Raw genomic sequence first — 20,968 nt, 5'->3', positions numbered from 1 at the left:
AAGCACACTTCCTGTCTTGTGTAGGAACATTGTGTGCTGAACTTGTGACCTGTGAGCTCAGTGCAGTGTTCCATGACCTGTTTCTATGGTAACAGGCAGAAGGCAGATTGGGGGAAGGGTTGAAATGTATTTCAGTTGGAAAGGGTTGAAATGTTTAACCAATAGAAATGTGTGTTTGCTTTTGAGTTTATGTGCGAAGGATTGTGATTTGATGTTTACATGTATATGTGTGGAGAATGAAAGGGAACATTTTTCATTCTTTGCTTTTGCTGAGAGGTGCACAGTGCAGAGATTCTGTAAGAGAAAATATGGTGAGTGATTTATATACTTCTTAATCTACAAAAGAACTTGAAAGATGAGTTATTTAATTGTGAGGGGATGTATGTAGACTATTTTGATTTTAATCAGACTAATGTATTTTTCCTGCTAAAGTGTAGGGAGTACTTTTTTTTCTCTACAATGTGTGTGCATGTAGAAACCATTCTGTGATAAGCATTTGTGTTTTTCATGTGTTTGTAAACAGATAACTGTGCAGTTTTTATATTTTGGTAGAATTAGAAACCAGTCATTGTTTATGAATTTGTGAAATGAGTTATGTTATGTTTCTATACTAAAATGTAGTACTACTTCTAGATTAAGAAATGTGTTTTGATATAGTGCAAGGGATAGTGTTGTTTGTCTAGAATCACACAGAGACTGTGTGCATTTGGGAACCACTGTGAGAGAAGCATTTGGTGATATTGTGTATTTGCTGACAGATAACTGTTTTAACTTGTCATGTTGTGAAGTTTTAGTAGCATCAGAAGACAGTTATGGCTTATGATTTGATTAAATGAGTCAGGCTTTGACAGAAAAGTGCAGTCCTGAAATATGTAGATTGTGTGCAGTTCCCTTACCAGTTGCACTGTAGTGAATGAGTTTTGGTAAACTCCTAGGGATAGTGGTGCATGTCTAGAATCACAGTGTGAGTTAGTGTGTATTTGGGATCAGTGTGAGAGAAGCATTTGGTGATATCATGTATTAGCTTACAGATAACTTTTTTAAAACCTGTCATGTTGTGAAGTTTTAGTAGCATTAGAATCCAGTCTTTGGTTATGCGTTGATTAAATGAGTCATGCTTTGACACTGATGTGCTATACTTAAATATGTAAATTGTGTTCAGTACCATTAACTCTTCTAGACTAGTGAATGAGTTTTGGTAAACTCCTAGGTTAGTGTTGATTGTCTGAAATCACACTGTGAGTCTGTGTGCATTTGGGTAAGGATTGTGAGAGAAGCATTTGGTAATATCGTGTATTTGCTGACAGATAACTGTTTTAAAACCGGTCATGTTGTCAAGTTTTAGTAGCATTAGAAGCCAGTCTTTGTTTATGCTTTGAATAAATGAGTCAGGCTTTGACACAAAAGTGCAGTCCTGAAATATGTAGATTGTGTGCAGTTCCCTTACCACTTGCACTGTAGTGAATGAGTTTTGGTAAACTCATAGGGATAGTGGTGCTTGTCTAGAATCACACTGTGAGTTAGTGTGTATTTGGGATCAGTGTGAGAGAATCATTTGGTAACATCATGTATTTGCTGACAGATAACTGTTTTAAAATCTGTCATGTTGTGTAGTTTTAGTAGCATTAGAATCCAGTCTTTGCTTATATGTTGATTAAATGAGTCATGCCTTGACACTGATGTGCTGTACTTAAATATGTAGATTATGTGCAGTCCCCTTACCCCTTCCACAGTAGTGAATGAGTTTTGGTAAAGTCCTAGGATAGTGTTGATTGTCTAAAATCACACTGTGAGTCTGTGTGCATTTGGGTAAGGATTGTGAGAGAAGCATTTGGTAACATTGTGTATTTACTGACAGATAACTGTTTTAAAACCTGTCATGTTGTCAAGTTTTAGTAGCATTAGAAGCCAGTCTTTGCTTATGCGTTGATTAAATTAGTCAGGCATTGACATTAAAGTGTAGTCGTGAAATATGTAGATTGTGTGCAGTTCCTTTACCACTTCCACTGTAGTGAATGAGTTTTGGTAAACTCCTAGGGATAGTGTTGTTTGTCTAGAATCACACAGTGAGTCTGTGTGCATTTGGGAACCACTGTGAGAGATGTGTTTGGTAACATCGTGTATTTGCTGATAGATAAGTGTTATAAAACATGTCATGTTGTCAAGTTTTAGTAGCATTAGAAGACAGTTATGGCTTATGCTTTCATTATAGGAGTCAGGCATTGTCAGTAAATTGCAGTTCTGAAATATGTAGATTGTTTTCAGTTTCCTTACCACTTGCATTGTAGTGAATGAGTTTTGGTAAACTCATAGGGATAGTGGTGCTTGTCTAGAATCACACTGTGAGTTAGTGTGTATTTGGGATCACTGTGAGAGAAGCATTTGGTAACATCTTGTATTTGCTGACAGATAACTGTTTTAAAACCTGTCATGTTGTGAAGTTTTAGTAGGATTAGAATCCAGTCTTTGCTTATGCGTTGATTAAATGAGTCATGCCTTGACACTGATGTGGTGTACTTAAATATGTAGATTGTGTGCAGTACCATTTACTCTTCCAGAGTAGTGAATGAGTTTTGGTAAACTACTAGGGATAGTGGTGCTTGTCTAGAATCACACTGTGAGTTAGGGTGTATTTGGGATCAGTGTGAGAGAATCATTTGGTAACATCATGTATTTGTTGACAGATAACTGTTTTAAAATCTGTCATGTTGTCAAGTTTTAGTAGCATTAGAATCCAGTCTTTGCTTATATGTTGATTAAATGAGTCATGCCTTGACACTGATGTGCTGTACTTAAATATGTAGATTGTGTGCAGTCCCCTTACCCCTTCCACAGTAGTGAATGAGTTTTGGAAAAGTCCTAGGATAGTGTTGATTGTCTAAAATCACACTGTGAGTCTGTGTGCATTTGGGTAAGGATTGTGAGAGAAGCATTTGGTAACTTCGTGTATTTACTGACAGATAACTGTTTTAAAACCTGTCATGTTGTCAAGTTTTAGTAGCATTAGAAGCCAGTCTTTGCTTATGCGTTGATTAAATTAGTCAGGCATTGACATTAAAGTGTAGTCGTGAAATATGTAGATTGTGTGCAGTTCCTTTACCACTTCCACTGTAGTGAATGAGTTTTGGTAAACTCCTAGGGATAGTGTTGTTTGTCTAGAATCACACAGTGAGTCTGTGTGCATTTGGGAACCACTGTGAGAGATGTGTTTGGTAACATCGTGTATTTGCTGACAGATAAGTGTTGTAAAACATGTCATGTTGTCAAGTTTTAGTAGCATTAGAAGACAGTTATGGCTTATGCTTTCATTATATGAGTCAGGCATTGTCAGTAAATTGCAGTTCTGAAATATGTAGATTGTTTGCAGTTTCCTTACCACTTGCATTGTAGTGAATGAGTTTTGGTAAACTCATAGGGATAGTGGTGCTTGTCTAGAATCACACTGTGAGTTAGTGTGTATTTGGGATCACTGTGAGAGAAGCATTTGGTAACATCTTGTATTTGCTGACAGATAACTGTTTTAAAACCTGTCATGTTGTGAAGTTTTAGTAGGATTAGAATCCAGTCTTTGCTTATGCGTTGATTAAATGAGTCATGCCTTGACACTGATGTGGTGTACTTAAATATGTAGATTGTGTGCAGTACCATTTACTCTTCCAGAGTAGTGAATGAGTTTTGGTAAACTCATAGGGATAGTGGTGCTTGTCTAGAATCACACTGTGAGTTAGGGTGTATTTGGGATCAGTGTGAGAGAATCATTTGGTAACATCATGTATTTGTTGACAGATAACTGTTTTAAAATCTGTCATGTTGTCAAGTTTTAGTAGCATTAGAATCCAGTCTTTGCTTATATGTTGATTAAATGAGTCATGCCTTGACACTGATGTGCTGTACTTAAATATGTAGATTGTGTGCAGTCCCCTTACCCCTTCCACAGTAGTGAATGAGTTTTGGAAAAGTCCTAGGATAGTTTTGATTGTCTAAAATCACACTGTGAGTCTGTGTGCATTTGGGTAAGGATTGTGAGAGAAGCATTTGGTAACATCGTGTATTTACTGAAAGATAACTGTTTTAAAACCTGTCATGTTGTCAAGTTTTAGTAGCATTAGAAGCTAGTCTTTGCTTATGCGTTGATTAAATTAGTCAGGCATTGACATTAAAGTGCAGTCGTGAAATATGTAGATTGTATGCAGTTCCTTTACCACTTCCACTGTAGTGAATGAGTTTTGGTAAACTCCTAGGGATAGTGTTGTTTGTCTAGAATCACACTGTGAGTCTGTGTGCATTTGGGAACCACTGTGAGAAGTGTTTGGTAGCATCGTGTATTTGCTGACAGATAAGTGTTGTAAAACATGTTATGTTGTTAAGTTTTAGTAGCATTAGAAGACAGTTATGGCTTATGCTTTCATTATATGAGTCAGGCATTGACAGTAAATTGCAGTTGTGAAATATGTAGATTGTGTGCAGTTCCCTTACCACTTGCACTGTAGTGAATGAGTTTTGGTAAACTCATAGGGATAGTGGTGCTTGTCTAGAATCACACTGTGAGTTAGTGTGTATTTGGGATCACTGTGAGAGAAGCATTTGGTAACATCATGTATTTGCTGACAGATAACTGTTTTAAAACGTGTCATGTTGTGAAGTTTTAGTAGGATTAGAATCCAGTCTTTGCTTATGCGTTGATTAAATGAGTCATGCTTTGACACTGATGTGGTGTACTTAAATATGTAGATTGTGTGCAGTACCATTAACTCTTCCAGAGTAGTGAATGAGTTTTGGTAAACTCCTAGGATAGTGTTGCTTGCCTAAAATCACACTGTGAGTCTGTGTGCATTTGGGTAAGGATTGTGAGAGAAGCATTTGGTAACATCGTGTATTTGCTGACATATACCTGTTTTAAAACCGGTCATGTTGTGAAGTTTTAGTAGCATTAGAAGCCAGTCTTTGCTTATACTTTGATTATATGAGTCAGGCTTTGACATAAAAGTGCAGTCCTGAAATATTGTGTGCAGTTCGCTTACCACTTCCACTGTAGTGAATGAGTTTTGGTAAACTCCTAGGGATAGTGGTGCTTGTCTAGAATCACACTGTGAGTCTGTGTGCATTTGAGAACCACTGTGAGAGAGGCATTTGGTAACATTGTGTATTTGCTGACAGATAACTAATTTAAAACCTCTCATGTTGTCAAGTTTTAGTAGCATTAGAAGCTAGTCTTTGCTTATGCATTGATAAAATGAGTCAGGGTTTGACACTAAGGTGCAGTACCATGTACTATTCTGTTCACTGTGGCAGAACTGAAAATTTAAAAGTTTTATCTAAGCACTGTCCTAGAAGTAGTCTGATTATTTAGTCAGTTTCTAAGTACCAAATAGACTGCTTCAAATGTCTATGCAGTATGCATGTAGTGTTCTAACATACTATACACTTGTCTTTTACACCTTCAATTTCCTAGTCAGTATCCATACACTTCCAGGAAATATCCTGTCACTTCCTTTGCAGTCCTCTAGAGACCCATTAAACAGCATGTACTAATCAATTCACTGTGCCAAAACCCAAACACTTATAAATTCACCAAGACACTCTCTTTCCAGTACTCTAATGATTCAGTCACTGCCTAAGTATTCATGCACAGAGCCAGGTCTTAGCATATGGACTTCTTCAAACCCCTATCCCTATGCATGCAGTCCTCTAAACACCTACACACTTGTCTTTCACACCTTCAATTCCCCAGTCAGTATCCATTCACTTCCAGCAAACACCCTATCACTCCATTTGCACTCCTCTAGTGACCCATTCAGCATCATGTACTAATCCATTCACTGCGCCAAACCCTAATAAATTCACCCAGGCACTCTTCTTGCAGTACTCTAATCATTCAGTCAGTGCCTAAGTATTCATACACTGAGCCAGGCCTTAGCACATGGACTGCTTCAAACCCCTATGCACTATGCATGCAGTCTTCTAACCACCTAGACACTTGTCTTTCACACTTTCAATTTCCTAGTCAGTATCCATACAGTCCAGCACTTGTGACTGTCTTTGCACTCCTCTAGTGACTCATTCAGTACCAAGTACTAATCCATTCCCTGTGCGAAAATCCTAGCACTTATAAATTCACCTAGGCACTCTCCTTGCTGTACTCTAATCATTCAGTCAGTACCCAAGTAGTCATGCAGTGAGCCAGGCCTTAGCACATGGACTGCTTTAAATGCCTATGCTGTATTGATGCAGGCCTCTAATCACCTACACAGTTGTCTTTTACACCTTCAATTCTCTAGTTAGTATTCATACTCTTCTAGCAAACACCCTGTCAGTCACCCAGTGTGTCTCCTTATGGTACTGTAATCATTTAGTCAGTTAGCATGTAGTGAGGTAGGTTTTAGGGCATGAACTGCTTCAAAGTAGTATGCACTATGCATGTAGTGTTTTAACGAGCGTCACACTTGTGGTTCAGGGCTATAGTTTCTTAGTCACTTTTTATATAAAATGTGTTTGCACAGTAATGGAATAGTATAAATTTGAAAGTTATTAATATACATTTATTTGTGATTCTTTTTAACAGATACAGAACAGGAGTGTTTCTCATCTGTTTACACTCTTCTCGTGCAAGATTGTTTGGATGAAGGGTCCTTAGGTGTTTCATCATACTTGCTGTGCCGCACGAGTATTTTTTGTTAGGATCCCCTCGTAACAGAACTCTTTGGCAAATCTTGCGAATGAAGAAGGTGGCATTGGTCTTTGTTTGCCCCTTGGAAAAAATTCAAAATTTCTTTACCACTGATGAAAAACGTTGTGGGCATGGTGCCTTCTGCAAAAACAATTCCTCAGATTCGGTAAATATTTTAAAGCGGCAACATTTACAGTTTTTGTAAGTTAAACGTATAAAATTTTGTTAGCTGTATACATTTTATATATCTGTGATTTGTTTCTTGTGGTATTTTGTTAAGAATACCATGTTGTTGTTTTTTTAACAATCTTTTTGATTGTCCAGGTCTGACGTCGACATCCGTGGTTCCCACAGGAGTGTTCTGCTTTGTTGTTTTGTATTATTGTTGTTACATTTTGTTTATTAGTTTATTGTTTATATTTATGGTAATAAAAATATAAAGTTTGAAAATAGTTTATCGTTTATATATTTATTATTATAAAAAAGAAAGTTTGGAAAAAAAATTAATAATGTTTTTGGTTGTTCTCTTAACTGCTGTGTGACTCTTTCTTGTTCTTATTACTGTTATTTGATGGTGTCCACCATGGTGTTACATTTTGGGGCACTTATCGCTGGAATACTAGTGATATCTGCAGTTTGCACCAAGTTCTGAATAGTGTGTTAGATTTTTCTCAACTTTACTTCCGTTAAAGTTCTGATAATGAAATGGAGAGTAGCCGTTCCCGTGCAAAAAGACATGAGGTGCACCTTTGCGATTTATTCTAAATACTAAAATCCTGTATTGTATTGCACTGGGGTATTGGCTGCACTTACAGTGTACACACAAAATCTATTAAGAAATCTCATTGTATTTATATTGATTGGCAATAGTGCGTCAGGTGCTGGATCTTGACGAGATACACTGCTCAGTTCGTATATTGTTCTGCACACGAAAAAAATCACATCACAACTTTCACACTAATTGCAATGCGAAACAAATTCCGGCGATAAGACACATTACCACCAGGGATTCTACACCTGCTTTCTGCTGGTGTTAAGCAGGACAACTACCTGCACCATGAAAGGAAACACAGCCAAGAGCCACACCAGAACACCCACAGGTGCCATAGAGTCAATGAGCATGATACAGGGATACCCATGAGGGTCAGAAGACTCATCTCAACAACTCCAGGACCGCCAATGCCCCCCAAACCCATATCTTAGTAAGTGTGTCCCTGTGTTCATTACCTTAGCATGATAGGCACGAGCCCTGCAACATCATAGTGTGCTGTCAGCTCAGCGTTGGCAGTGAGCCTGGATGTGTAGCTACGTACGCATCCTCCTGCATGCACAACTGGCGTGTGCTGGTCTGGGGTTCACAGGTCAGTGCAGGGGTGTGCCTATCCGGCAAGGGGAACGGGGTGTCTCGGACATGTCTGTGTACAGGAAGTGCGGTAAGTGTGTCTCTGTGTTCTGGTGTGGCCTGTTACAAGAGCCGCAGCAGTTGATGTTGTAAAGTGGCATGTACCACCTCCAAACGGCACTGTGATATTGTTGTTGGAATGTAGCAGGACATGCGCTAATAGGCATTACAATGGCGTGCCGTACGAGTGCACGAGATACAACAGTTCACCGTACAAAAGTGTGTGGGCTCGTGGGAGGGAGGAGCAGCCGTTTGGCAACATAACACACAGTGAACTCGACCATGTGCCACATGCTGGGCATCTCATCTATGATGACCACGGTCGCAGACATCCCACAACACCAACGACTGGCCTTTGTACACATCCTGTATGAATGCAGCGTGGTTTTCACTTCTATGCTCGTTCAGTGGTGTGATGTTGGCGGGTTGTGTGACTTGTGCTCCTTGTTGGTTTGTTTCATTTTGGCCATTGTTTGTCTATACTTGTGCTGTACTTAATTGTGCATGTGTGCCATTCTGCCCATCTCCCCTCATCCCCCCACTCCCCACTTCTTCCTCTTCCTGGTGCTGTTGTGTCTATAATTTTGTTGCTGCACACATAAATACATGTAAAGAATAAATTAGAATAGTTCCTTGATTCTTTTAGGTTTCAAAACTTCTCTATTGGTTTCTTTTTAATTTTCCATATGAACCGTTTTTTAAATATTCAACAACACATAGAAGTCAGAAGTGCAACGTATTCTATCAACACACTTTCTAGAACATTCTACAACACGTGCAGGTTAAAAGTTCATCAATTATTTAAAACTTTACGATTTTTATTTTGTAACATTTTCTTAAACATTTAATGACACGTGCAGGTTAAAATTTGACGATTGTTTTAAGTACGAACAGTGCCTTCCAAATGCAAGTAGCAGGTGTGGTTGAGCTGAGCAAATTTTATCCTATGATATGTACTCCACGTTGAAACTGCTTTTTCTTAACCAATCACAAAGATGCTTTTCCACAAAACTAATGTGCACCCTACTTTTAAAAAAGAATGCTTTTCATGATATCTTCAGAGATAAGTTATAGATAGGAATTAGCATTTAAAAAACCTTTGAAATTCACTGAAAAAAACATAGGTTTCATGCACGTTATAGTTAGGAATTGGCATTTAAAAAACCTTTGAAATTCACTGAAAAAACCAAAGGTTTCAGGATGCGTTATAGTTAGGAATTGGCATTTAAAAAACCTTAGAAATTCACTGAAAAAACCATAGGTTTCAGGGGTGTTATAGTTAGCTGGAAATTTCCCTCGTACAAAACCCTAGAAATTCCCCTGTTATAGTTAGTTCAGCTAACTATAACTCGCGCCCCGGCAATGCACTGCTGATGATGTCACATATTACATCACTCATGACATGGTCAGTGACATCACTGATGACATCTCAAATGACATCACTGATGACATCACTGATGACGTCATCCATGTGATAAATTAGTGCATCTTCTCACACTCTAATATAACCTTTGATACACCGACTCAAAATTTCAGACGGCCATTTTGACAACCATAGATACTCCAATACCAATAACTACTCACCCACTCATTGACTTTTAGGTCTACATGCATCTCCACTCACTCACCTGTACAGTCACTCATACTTACAGTCACTCTGTGCATTTATACACCTATATAGACACTCACACACCGCCAATCATCCATTGAGGTACTGATACATCTAGTCAGTCATGCAAATAATTAATCACAGTAAATTTTACTCACCTATACAGTTAAAAACACTCAAGTTCACTTACTAATAAAAATACTAAAAAATTCTGTGTCTTCCTGCAGAAAAACAAACAGCACATGACACAGATATCCTTGCACTATGGCGCATACAGCCACTCCCAAAATCACACACTCTCACATATAGATAATTATATACTCTTACACACATATACCCTGCGTTTCACATATGTAGTTACTGACACATGTACAACTGGGATATACATTCAATCACTAACACACCCATACATACACTCACCCAACCATACAGTCCATCACAGATGCACTCTTAAAAACATGCACCCACTGAATCACCCAATCACCCACTCACACATCTAGTCACAGAGTCACACACACCCTACCCACACAAACACTCAGGCACCCATACAGATACTCAGACAACCAATCAATAGCCCATATAGACACTCCTATAGCTATTCACAAAACCATGCAGCCACTTATACACCAACACACAGACACATACAGACATTCATACAGTTTAGTCACTAGTCTGCAGTAAGATGCATTTAATGACTCACTTATAGACTCAGTTACGCACCTAGAAAATCATCCATTCACACACTTGTACACCACTTATTTTTCAACAGGCCTTTCCCTATATATATTAAACATAATAAAACTGTTCAGAAACACATACTCAATGGATGATGTCATCAGTGATGTCATCAGTGATGTCATCAGTGATGTCACTGACCATGTCATGAGTGATGTAATATGTGACGTCATCAGCAGTGCATTGCGGGGGCGCGAGTTATAGTTAGCTGAACTAACTATAACAGGGGAATTTCTAGGGTTTTGTACGAGGGAAATGTCCAGCTAACTATAACACCCCTGAAACCTATGGTTTTTTCAGTGAATATATATATATATATATATATATATATATATATATATATATATATATATATATACCCTGCAGGGTTGGTGGCTCCCAACGATGGAGGTGTTTCGTTTGTATATATATATATATATATATATATATATATATATATATATATATATATATATGTATATATATATTACCTACTGGCGGTCGCCAGTAGGTAGTTATAGTTAGGACCACGTTTCCATAGGAAATCTGCAACATTCTATTTTGAATAACTTTGGCGCCGGTCGACCAATCCTCGCGAAGTTTTCAAAATAGGTCGGGCGCTACGCTCCGCTACGCTCCGCTCCTACCCTGAAAGTCTCGGGGGGATTCGTCAAGCGGGGGCTGAGATAAAAGGGGGGTCCCAAAATGCGTTTTTCCCATGCATTTTTCCATAGGACCTTTAGACACAGCTACAGCCCGAACGGCTGAACAGAATTACTTGAAATTTGGCAGAGAGGTAGTCCTCAGGTCAAGGAAGTGCCTTTTGTAGGTTTGGTGTAAATCTGTTCAGTAGATTCAGAGAAAATAGCCTTTAAATCAATATATATATCTGAGCCAGCTTACGGTGCGCTTACGGTGCGCTTACCGTACGCGTACGGTGGCGTGCGCGAGCGCGATTTTGATTGGCTGTTAGATCTTAGTAAACATTCGAATCGGTCGAAACCAGGAAGCGACGGCCGCCATTTTCTCTCTCGCTCTCTGAGTTGGGCAGCAAAAACGATGCCAAAAAATGTCTAAAGAGGCAGTTTCTTGAGATCCTAACCACCCAGCATTGATATAGGGGTCCCCAAACAACCCCCAAGCCCAAATAAAAAAAAAAAATTTTTTCGGAAAATCGCCGATTACACTTACCGTACGCGTACGGTAAAAAATTTTTTTAAAAAAAAATTATCCACACCCTCCCCACCCCGTGTGCAAATGGTGCCCGAAGGGCACCATTTGTGCATGGTTTATTACAGATAAGAAATAAACAAAGAATAAATTTCACAAAGATGCGCATAATATGTCCCCCATGTGCGCACGGTGCGCGAAGCGCATCGTGCGTACATGGCCCATCCCGCATAACGTGGGCACGCGGTGCGCGCAGCGCACCGCGTGACCACCGTGCGTGCACGGCACTAACTGCGTAAAGTGGGCGCGCGGTGCGCCAAGCGCACCGCGTGCTCACTGTGCACGCACGGTGCACGAAGCGCACCGTGCGCGCACGGAACGAACTGCGTTAACTGGGCGCGCACGCCACGAATGGCGTAAAGTAACTTAGCATTTAAAAAACCGTACAAATTCACTGAAAAAACCATAGGTTTCACACACGTTATAGTTAGGAATTAGCATTTAAAAAACCTTGCAAATTCACTGAAAAAACCATAGGTTTCACACATGTTATAGTTAGCTGTACATTTCACTCGTAAAAAACCTATGAAATTCCCCCGTTATAGTTAGTGCAGGCAACTATAACTCACGCGACCGCAATCTTCTGCTGATGACATATGTGTCTTTATGAAAAAAAAATACTTGTAATATATGTATAGCTAAAATTTAATGGAAGAAGACATGGGCAAATAAGTGTCTAAATACAGTATTAGCATCAGCAGAGGATTGCGGTCGCGTGAGTTATAGTTGCCTGCACTAACTATAACGGGGGAATTTCATTGGTTTTTTACGAGTGAAATGTACAGCTAACTATAACATGTGTGAAACCTATGGTTTTTTCAGTGAATATATATATAAATATTACCTTCTGGCGGTCGCCAGTAGGTAATTATAGTTAGGACCTAGTTACCACAGGAAAATCGTAACATTCTTTTCCCAATAACTTTTGCGCTGGATTATGAATCTTTGCGGAATTTTTAAAACTGCTGGGGCGCTCTCTTCAGCTCCTATCCTGAAAGTTTTGGGGTGATTCGTCAAGCGGGGGCCAAGAAAAAAAGGGGGGTCCCAAAGCGCGTTTTCTACATGGTATTTCCCATAGGAAATTTTGGAACATGCTACAGCCTGAACTGCTGAACGGAATTACACCAAATTGTGCAAAAAGGTACTGCTTGGCTCAGAAAGCGACCTTTTAAAAAATGGTGTAAATCCGTTCAGTAGTTTTTGAGAAATTAAGAAATAAAGATAGTGATATCTATGGCCGCGGTCGATCCGTGCACCCTCCCGATCACGAGCTTCATGCTAATTGGCTGTCAACACTCCAAACCAGGAAGTGTTGGCAGCCATCTTGCGCCTCGGTAGAACAGAAAAAAAATTCCACAAAACAGGAAAAGGGGGCAGGGTAGAAACACCCTGACCCCCTAGGCCTGCTCAGGCCAAAAAAAGCTTCTTTTTTTTTAAACGCGAAAATGTAAAAAAATGAAGCGCGGGGACCCCAATCCCCCCACACTTGCCCCGGAGACCACCACCCCCCGGGGCTTTCATGAATTGTAAGCGGGGGGCACACAACCCCCTGCAGTCCCGGGGACCGCCACCCTCTGGGCATTTAAAAAATAAATAAAATGTAACCTCTGTGGAGGGCTCAACCCCCCCACATGCCCCGGGGACCACCACCTCCCCGGGGCACTAATTATTCAAAATAGGGGGACCACTACCCCCTGGGGCTATGCATTAAGTGGGTGGGGGCCACATGGCCCCCCTCCTGGAGCCAATGATGGCCCTGGGGACCGCCATCCCCCAGGGCCAGCTCCTGCAGTGTCCTGGGGTGCCCACCCCTGGGACACTGCTGTTTGCAATGACAGAGCGGGAGCCCCTGTCATTGCAAACTCTGCTTTGCTTCATTGAAGCAAGAGCAGGGAAACCTGCTCTCTCTTCAATGAAGCAAAGCAGAATTGCTTTTCCATAAGGGGAGCTGCATGTCAGCAGCTCCCCTTGTGGAAAAGCAATGCCGGCTCCCACAGGACGCAGGGAGCCGGCGGGACCGTGGGGGGATTGGGGACCCCCCCACGGTCCCCAATGGATAGGGCCGGCTCCAGGGGATGGGGTCCCCGGGGCCAGAAGTGGCCTGGGAGGGGGGCCACGCAGCCCCCCTCCCTAAAAACGTTAAAAAAAAAGGCAGGCTGGCCCCGGGGATGGGGTCCCCAGGGCCATAATAAGCTTGAGGAGGGGGCCCACATGGCCCCCTCCAAAAAAAAAAGCAATGGCCAGGCCCCGGGGGATGGGGTCCCCGGGGCCAGAAGTTGCCCAGGAGGGGGGCCGCGCAGCCCCCCTCCCAAAGAAAAAAAACATTAAAAAAAATAATAACTATATAAAGGCCGGCCCCGGGGGATGGGGTCCCCGGGGCCAATAGAGGCCTTAGGACAGGGGCCACGCAGCCCCCCTCCATAATAAAAACAAAAAATGTGGCCATGCCCCGGGGGATGGGGTCCCCGGGGCCGGAATTGGCCACAGGAGGGGGACCCACACAGCCCCACTTCTTTAAAAAAACAATTAATAAAAAAAGACTGGCATCATGCCGGAGGCCCCGCCCCCTCCCTGCAGCACTCTGCAAACGTGCCCCCTGGCGCGTTGTAAGATGGGGAAGTAATTCCCCTTGAATACTGGGGGTCCCTGGGGGCCAACTAGCCCACCAGGAACCTCCAGTATGCGCCAGGGAGCTGCGTTGCAGAGAGGTGTTCAGAGGCCACACCCCTTTTTACACCTCACTGCAACGCAGCCCTTGTGGCACTTACTGGAGGTACCTGGTGGGCTAGTTGGAACCCAGGGACCTTCAGGATTCCAGGGGACTTAATCCCCCAACTTAAAACGCACCACAGGGTGCGTTTGCACAGTGGTGAAGGGAGGGGGTGGGGCCTGAGGTGATATGTGTGCAAACACGCCCTGTGGCGCGTTTGTAGTTGGGGAATTAATTCCTCTTCAATCCTGAGGGTCCCTGGGGGCCAACTAGCCCACCAGGTACCTCCAGTAAGCACCACAGAGCTGCGTCGCAGAGATGTGTAAAAAGGGGCGTGGCCTCTGAATCCCTCTCTGCAACGCAGCTCCCTGGCGCATACTGGAGGTACATGGTGGGCTAGTTGGTCTCCAGGGACCCTCTGGATTGAAGAGGAATTAATTCCCCAAAATAAAACGCGCCACAGGGCGTGTTTGCATACATGTGACCTCAGGCCCCGCTCCTTCCTTCACCACTGTGCAAATGCACCCCCTGGCAAGTTGTAAGTTGGGGAATTAATTCCCCTTGAATACTGAGGGTCCCTGGGGGCCAACTAGCCTACCAGGTATCTCCAGTATGCGCCAGGGAGCTGCGTTGCAGAGAGGTGTTCAGAGGCCACGCCCCTTTTTACACCTCTCTGCAACACACCTCTGTGGTGCTTACTGGAGGTACCTGGTGAGCTAGTTGGATCCCAGGAACCATCAGGATTCAAGGTGACTTTATCCCCCAACTCAAAACGCGCCACTGGGTGTGTTTGTGCTCAGTGGTGAAGGGAGGGGGCGGGGCCTGAACTGACATGTGTGCAAACACACCATGTGGTGCGTTTTAAGTTGGGGAATTAATTCCTCTTCAATACTGAGGGTCCCTGGGGGCCAACCAGCCCACCACTTACCTCCATTAAGCGCCACTGCACTGCATTGCATGCCCTTTTTACATCACTCTGCAACGTAGCTCTGTGGCGCTTACTGGAGGTAAGTGGTGGGCTAGTTGGTCCCCAGGGACCCTCAGGACTCAAGGGGACTTAATCCCCCAATTTACAACGCACCAGGGGTGCGTTTGCGCAGTGGTGCAGGGAGGGGGCGTGGCCTGATGTCACAAGTGCACAAACGTGCCCTGTGGTGCATTTTAAGTTGGAGAATTAAGTCCCCTTGAATCCTGAGGGTCCCTGGGGGCCAACTAACCCACCAGGTACGTCCAATTAGTGCCACAGAGTTACATTGCAGAGAGGTGTAAAATGGGGCATGGCCTTGGACCACCTCTCTGCAATGCAGCTCTGTGGTGCTTACTGGAGGTACGTGGTGCGCTAGTTGGACCCAGGGACTTGCAGGATTCAAGGGGACGTAATCCCCCAACTTAAAACGTGCCACAGGGCACCTTTGCACAGTGGTAAAGGGAGGGGGCAGGGCCAGAGGTGACGTGTGCGCCCAGTGGCGCGTTTTAAGTTGGGGAATTAAGTTCCCTTCAATCCTCAGGGCCCCTGGGTGCCAACTAGGCCACCAGGTATCTCCAGTAAGAGCCACAGTGCTTCGTTGCAGAGAGGTGGTCCAGGCCATGCCCCTTTTTACACCTCTGTGCAACGCAGCTCTGTGGCACTTACTGGAGGTACCTGGTGGGCTAGTTGGGCCCCAGGGACCCTCAGGATTGAAGGGGACTTAATCTCCCAAATTAAAACGGCCACAGGGCGTGTTTGCACACATGTCACCTCAGGCCTCCCCCTCTCTCCACCACTGTGCAAACGCGCCCTGTGGCGCGTTTTAAGAGGTAGTTTTAATCCCCCTGCCCTATTATGTACTAGGGACTTACAGAGGAGGTCATGCTAATCACAGGGGTACCTCAACGCATAGTGTTCCCTAGTGTATGTAGGTGTTTTCACGGTATTCTAAGTGTCTTTTAGCATAGCACTGGCTCTAGGCCTGGTTCGTCTGAGTCAGTTACCACCAGTACCCGTCTGAAAAATTTGTGGGCACAGGATGATTTTGCAACAAGACCTCTTTCTGCTCCTCTGTCGGTTCTTTCTGCACGTCTTCCTTCTTCCTGCACTTTTCTTCGTCTTTGTGGACTTCTGTTGCTTCTTTCGGCATTTCTTTTGCTTCTTTCTGTGCTTTTTTTCTTCTTTCTTCAAATGTCCTACCTCTGGAGGCATAGTTAGAAACTAGCATTTAAAAAACCTTTGAAATTCACTGAAAAAACCATAGGTTTCAGGCATGTTATAGTTAGAAATTAGCATTTAAAAAACCTTTGAAATTCACTGAAAAAACCATAGGTTTCAGGCACGTTATAGTTAGAAATTAGCATTTCAAAAACCTTAGAAATTCACTGAAAAAACCATAGGTTTTAGGGAAAGTTATAGTTAGTTGGACATTGTACTCGTACAAAACCATAGAAATTCCCCCGTTATAGTTAGTTCAGCTAAATATAACTCACGCCCCGCAATGCACTGCTGATGATGTCACATATTACATCACTCATGACATGGTCAGTGACATCACTGATGACATCACTCATGACATCTCAAATGACATCACTGATGACATCACTGATGACATCATACAGTGACTGTGTGTTTCTGTAAAGTTATGTATATATACACCCAATTAAAAAACAATTAAACATTGTACAAGATTATTACAAATTGTAATAATTAATGTATAATTTTTTTAATGTATTATTTAATTAAGTTCCCACACATAATTTACATAATCAATTATCAATGAAATAATTAATAACTTGAGCAATAATTACAATTAAATATACTTAATTAACTTCCTACCCTGTACCCCTACAAACCTTACAACCCCTACAACGCTATAAATTACTATTAACAATTAAAAAAAATATTAATCAATTAATATTACTAACTATATTTAGAGATATTGTCAACAATTATACAAACAGAATTTAACATATACAAATGTATATATGAACTAAAACATATAAAGATCATTTAAAAACAATATTTTTACTACTATATTATTGAAAATAATATAACAACACACATTTTTTACCTAAAAAAACAGATTTTTTTTCAACAATATTTCTGCATCACAATATTTATGTCACGATATTTAACACAATATTTCTGTAGATCAATATTGCTAAATCGATATTTTGCCCAAATACCGGTCAACATTTCACCTCACAGAGTTTTCTCTGCGCCAGACTACCAGTGCGTAGTTACCAGGCTGCGCACATGGTAGTCTCCCACATGCAGCCCGCACGTGTACACACACATGTGTTCATGTGTAACCAGCCAAGTGCACTTACCCTATCTGTGTCACAGCAGCCTTATCTGAAAAGGCAGACCCTGGTGGTAAACACGCAAAGTCCATTTACCGTGTGATTACCGTGGGTGGGACACAAGTAGTGGGACTCACCTATGGTAAAAAGTTCATAACCAAGAGATCAAGAAGCAAAAAATTATCTGGGTGTACTAAATGAGCAGAACCCAATTGACAGAGATCTTCCCATATGCATCCATATCTGGAATTTATGTGAGTCAGTTGGCCTACATTGCTTACATCTGTCTTCTGGTGACACACTTCAGCACAGCAAATGGTGCCCCCTACAGTATCCTACAATGTGGTGATGGTTATGAATGTAAAGAAAATCCCAAACATCTTGAGAACCAAAGTTACAGGACACAATTCAGGCACTAGCCCAGAGATATTGAGAAGACACCATGCAACCCGATAGAGAATACACGATTCCAACTAGACTCCTCCTGTAAATGGGAGGAGAGGAAGACAAATACAAGTCCAGCTTCCCAGGTAGGTAAGGCACTACAGGGGGGATGTTGGAATCAGCAGGGCACCAGCAATAAAGTAAAGAAAATGGTTACGTAATACCCAACAATAACACATACAGGAAGTACATGCACCAGTATGTAATTTAGCAGAAAAGAGGTAATGGATTGGCGTACCTAAGCAGTCTCTCTACCTAATCTAGAGCTGGTGCGCGGTATTACTCAAGGTAAATGATGCACTCTGTGGGTATAAATGAAACAATCAGTGAAAGGTTGCCTGACCAAAGTTATCCACCCATCACACTTCCAGAGCTAGAAACTACATCTTTGACTTGGAGAGGTAAGAAACTCTGGCTCATAGGACAATGGTTTGCCTCTGAGCGAAGGAAAGGCCAATGGATGTTAACTGCTAACCACTTAGCAGAGATTGGCTATCTGGGAGTGGCCAAGAACAATGGACAGAACAAAGGTCAGCTTCTGCACTTTCTTTTTAACTTGGAAATGACAAGGAAGCCATCTTCTGTTCATACCCAGGACACTTGTAGTCAGTTATATTCCAGTCACAGTAGGAGGGAAAACCAGTTTTGATCCTATCAGGTAGGGGAGTGGCCACAAAGTGGACGACAGGCCTGTCTGGGGCAGCTGGGTCCTACCATCTTGAAATAGGGGTTCATTGGTCATTTTACAGTAAGGTTAAGAAAAAGTGCTGCAAAAGGAGGAGGTCAACTGCTAGTAGATTGTTAGGCTTAGGTGACAGAATTCCTCTGATTGCTGGCTAGTGAACTGGAACATTGACCTATACCTCCTAAGAGCATTTTTGGACCTGGGAAAGACCCACCTGAAGGCAACAGCCATGCTGGAAAAAGACTGCTTAGTCCTGCTGGAAGAGAACTCACATAAGGACTCAAGGACCCTTAAATCCTGTTGGCACCCATGGTATGAAACTTCTCTCCAAGGGTCAAGTGGTTGGCCTTCTGTTTAACTGCTTCAGGGACACAAGGAGTAGTAGTACTCCTACCTCCAAGATTGCCAGGCAGACTAAAGAGGACTAGACCCTGCAGTAGACCTGGAGGGTGAGAAATCTGGTTTCCAGAAACCTGCACTGTGGAACTATGCAGGTCTGACAAGAAGTAATTTTCCCAACAGTTGGAGATGCTGGGACCTATTAACAAACTGTATTTTGTAGTAATTTGATAGTATACAACCCAGTTTTGATTAATATTTGTGTTAGTCCTGTCCCTCCCCCTACTGCCGTGCTCATGCCCACCAACACACGTCACACACAGAGAGCGAGCGTGCTGTTACCCCCGATGGAGGGCGGACTGACAGGCGGTGGTTCTCTTCCTTTTGTGGAATTCAAGTGACCCAGCTGTCTCCTGTAAGGTGCACCCTACCCCCACTCCAGTGTGATATCTCCTTTGCTGAGGCTGTGGGCACTAATTTACCATAGCTCTGCCAGTGTTGCTGCACCCGCCACACAGTCACTGCGCCCGGTCTACTCGCAGAGGAGGGTGGACGCCGGTGTACAGCAGGACGAGGTGGTTGGGAGTTTGGTGTTTCTGCCGATTCTGGTGCTTCAAGTCCTCATCTGCTTGTGGCGAGAAGAGGGCGACTCTGACCAGGAGCGGTGGTTACTACATGGCGGGGGATTGTGAAAGGTTGTCAAGGAGGTACTGAAGACCAGTGGCTGGAGAGTGAGAGATTACAGGCTAGAGACCTGAGCTAGACTCATTGTTTATAACCCAATCGTCACCTACACTCTTCTTCTACATGTAGGTTGAGGTGGGCCGGAAATGGCTCAGGCCACCGCGCCTGGAGGCGCCAATGAGAGATTGGAGGGGTCAAAGTGTGGTTTCTCCTCCCCATTGGTTTACCTCTGAGATACTCTAATCCCCCATTAATTCCGCAACAAAGCTCGATTTCATGCCCTTGTTATTTTTCAGCCCTTAAATGGTAAAATGCAAATTACGGGTTGGGAAGGAGCAAGAGCCTTGCCCCACTTTAACACAAATGGGTACCACTCTGAATGCCTTTCATAATCGGGCTGTTAGTGTGGTTTCGAAGGGGATCAAGCCCTTTGAGAGACAGTTATCACTGGATCTGAGAGAGAATCTGAGCTTTGTCCCCTCGCAACTCAACACCTTGCATGGTGATATTAGCGATGCTTCCCGGGACGCTGGGGCTAGTACACTGACCCTACAGGAGGCCTCCTCTTCTGTTCAGATATAAGAGAAGGGGGCTCAGGCTAGGTCCTTCCAGAGGTCTCCGATCTTTCATTGAGCTCCATCATCAGTGAGCCAGTGGCAAAAAAGAAGAAAAAAGGGGTAGCCTACCCCAACCCCTATTGATTCCAAAAAGTCAGGCCGCAAATCCACCTCATCTTCTGGATGGACCGTTAATCCTCAACTTGAAGCACCTCAGTGACACAATGTACCTCAAAGATTTAAAATCCTTAACGAGTGGGCTCTTAAATCAGATAAGACAGATGTTTACTTCTGCCATAAAGCCCATCTTGGATAGGATAGGTGCATTAGAGAGAACAATCCTGGATATAGAATCAGTATTAAAATCCCAACCAGAGTCGAATCTAGTGCAACCCACTAATTTCTCTTTTTCTGCAGTAACATCTCACAGCATACCCAGGGCTCATCACACCAGAACTCTAAGAGAGTAAATGGCACTGCCCTCCATTCTTCCTCAGAGAGGACCTCATATATATCAGTCCCACCTGAAAGATCTCAGTTGGGAGACCAAGGGACCCATAGATTGACCCCTCACAGTTTAACCCCTTCCCCGCTCATGACGGAACCACTCCGTCATGAGCCACGGGCGCCGTGTGCTCATGACGGAGTGGTTCC

Source organism: Triturus cristatus, chromosome 2_1 (genome assembly GCF_964204655.1).
Source record: "Triturus cristatus chromosome 2_1, aTriCri1.1, whole genome shotgun sequence".
Lineage (NCBI taxonomy): Eukaryota > Metazoa > Chordata > Amphibia > Caudata > Salamandridae > Triturus > Triturus cristatus.
The sequence above is the reverse complement of the archived record's forward strand: the minus strand, read 5'-3'. Positions refer to the sequence as shown.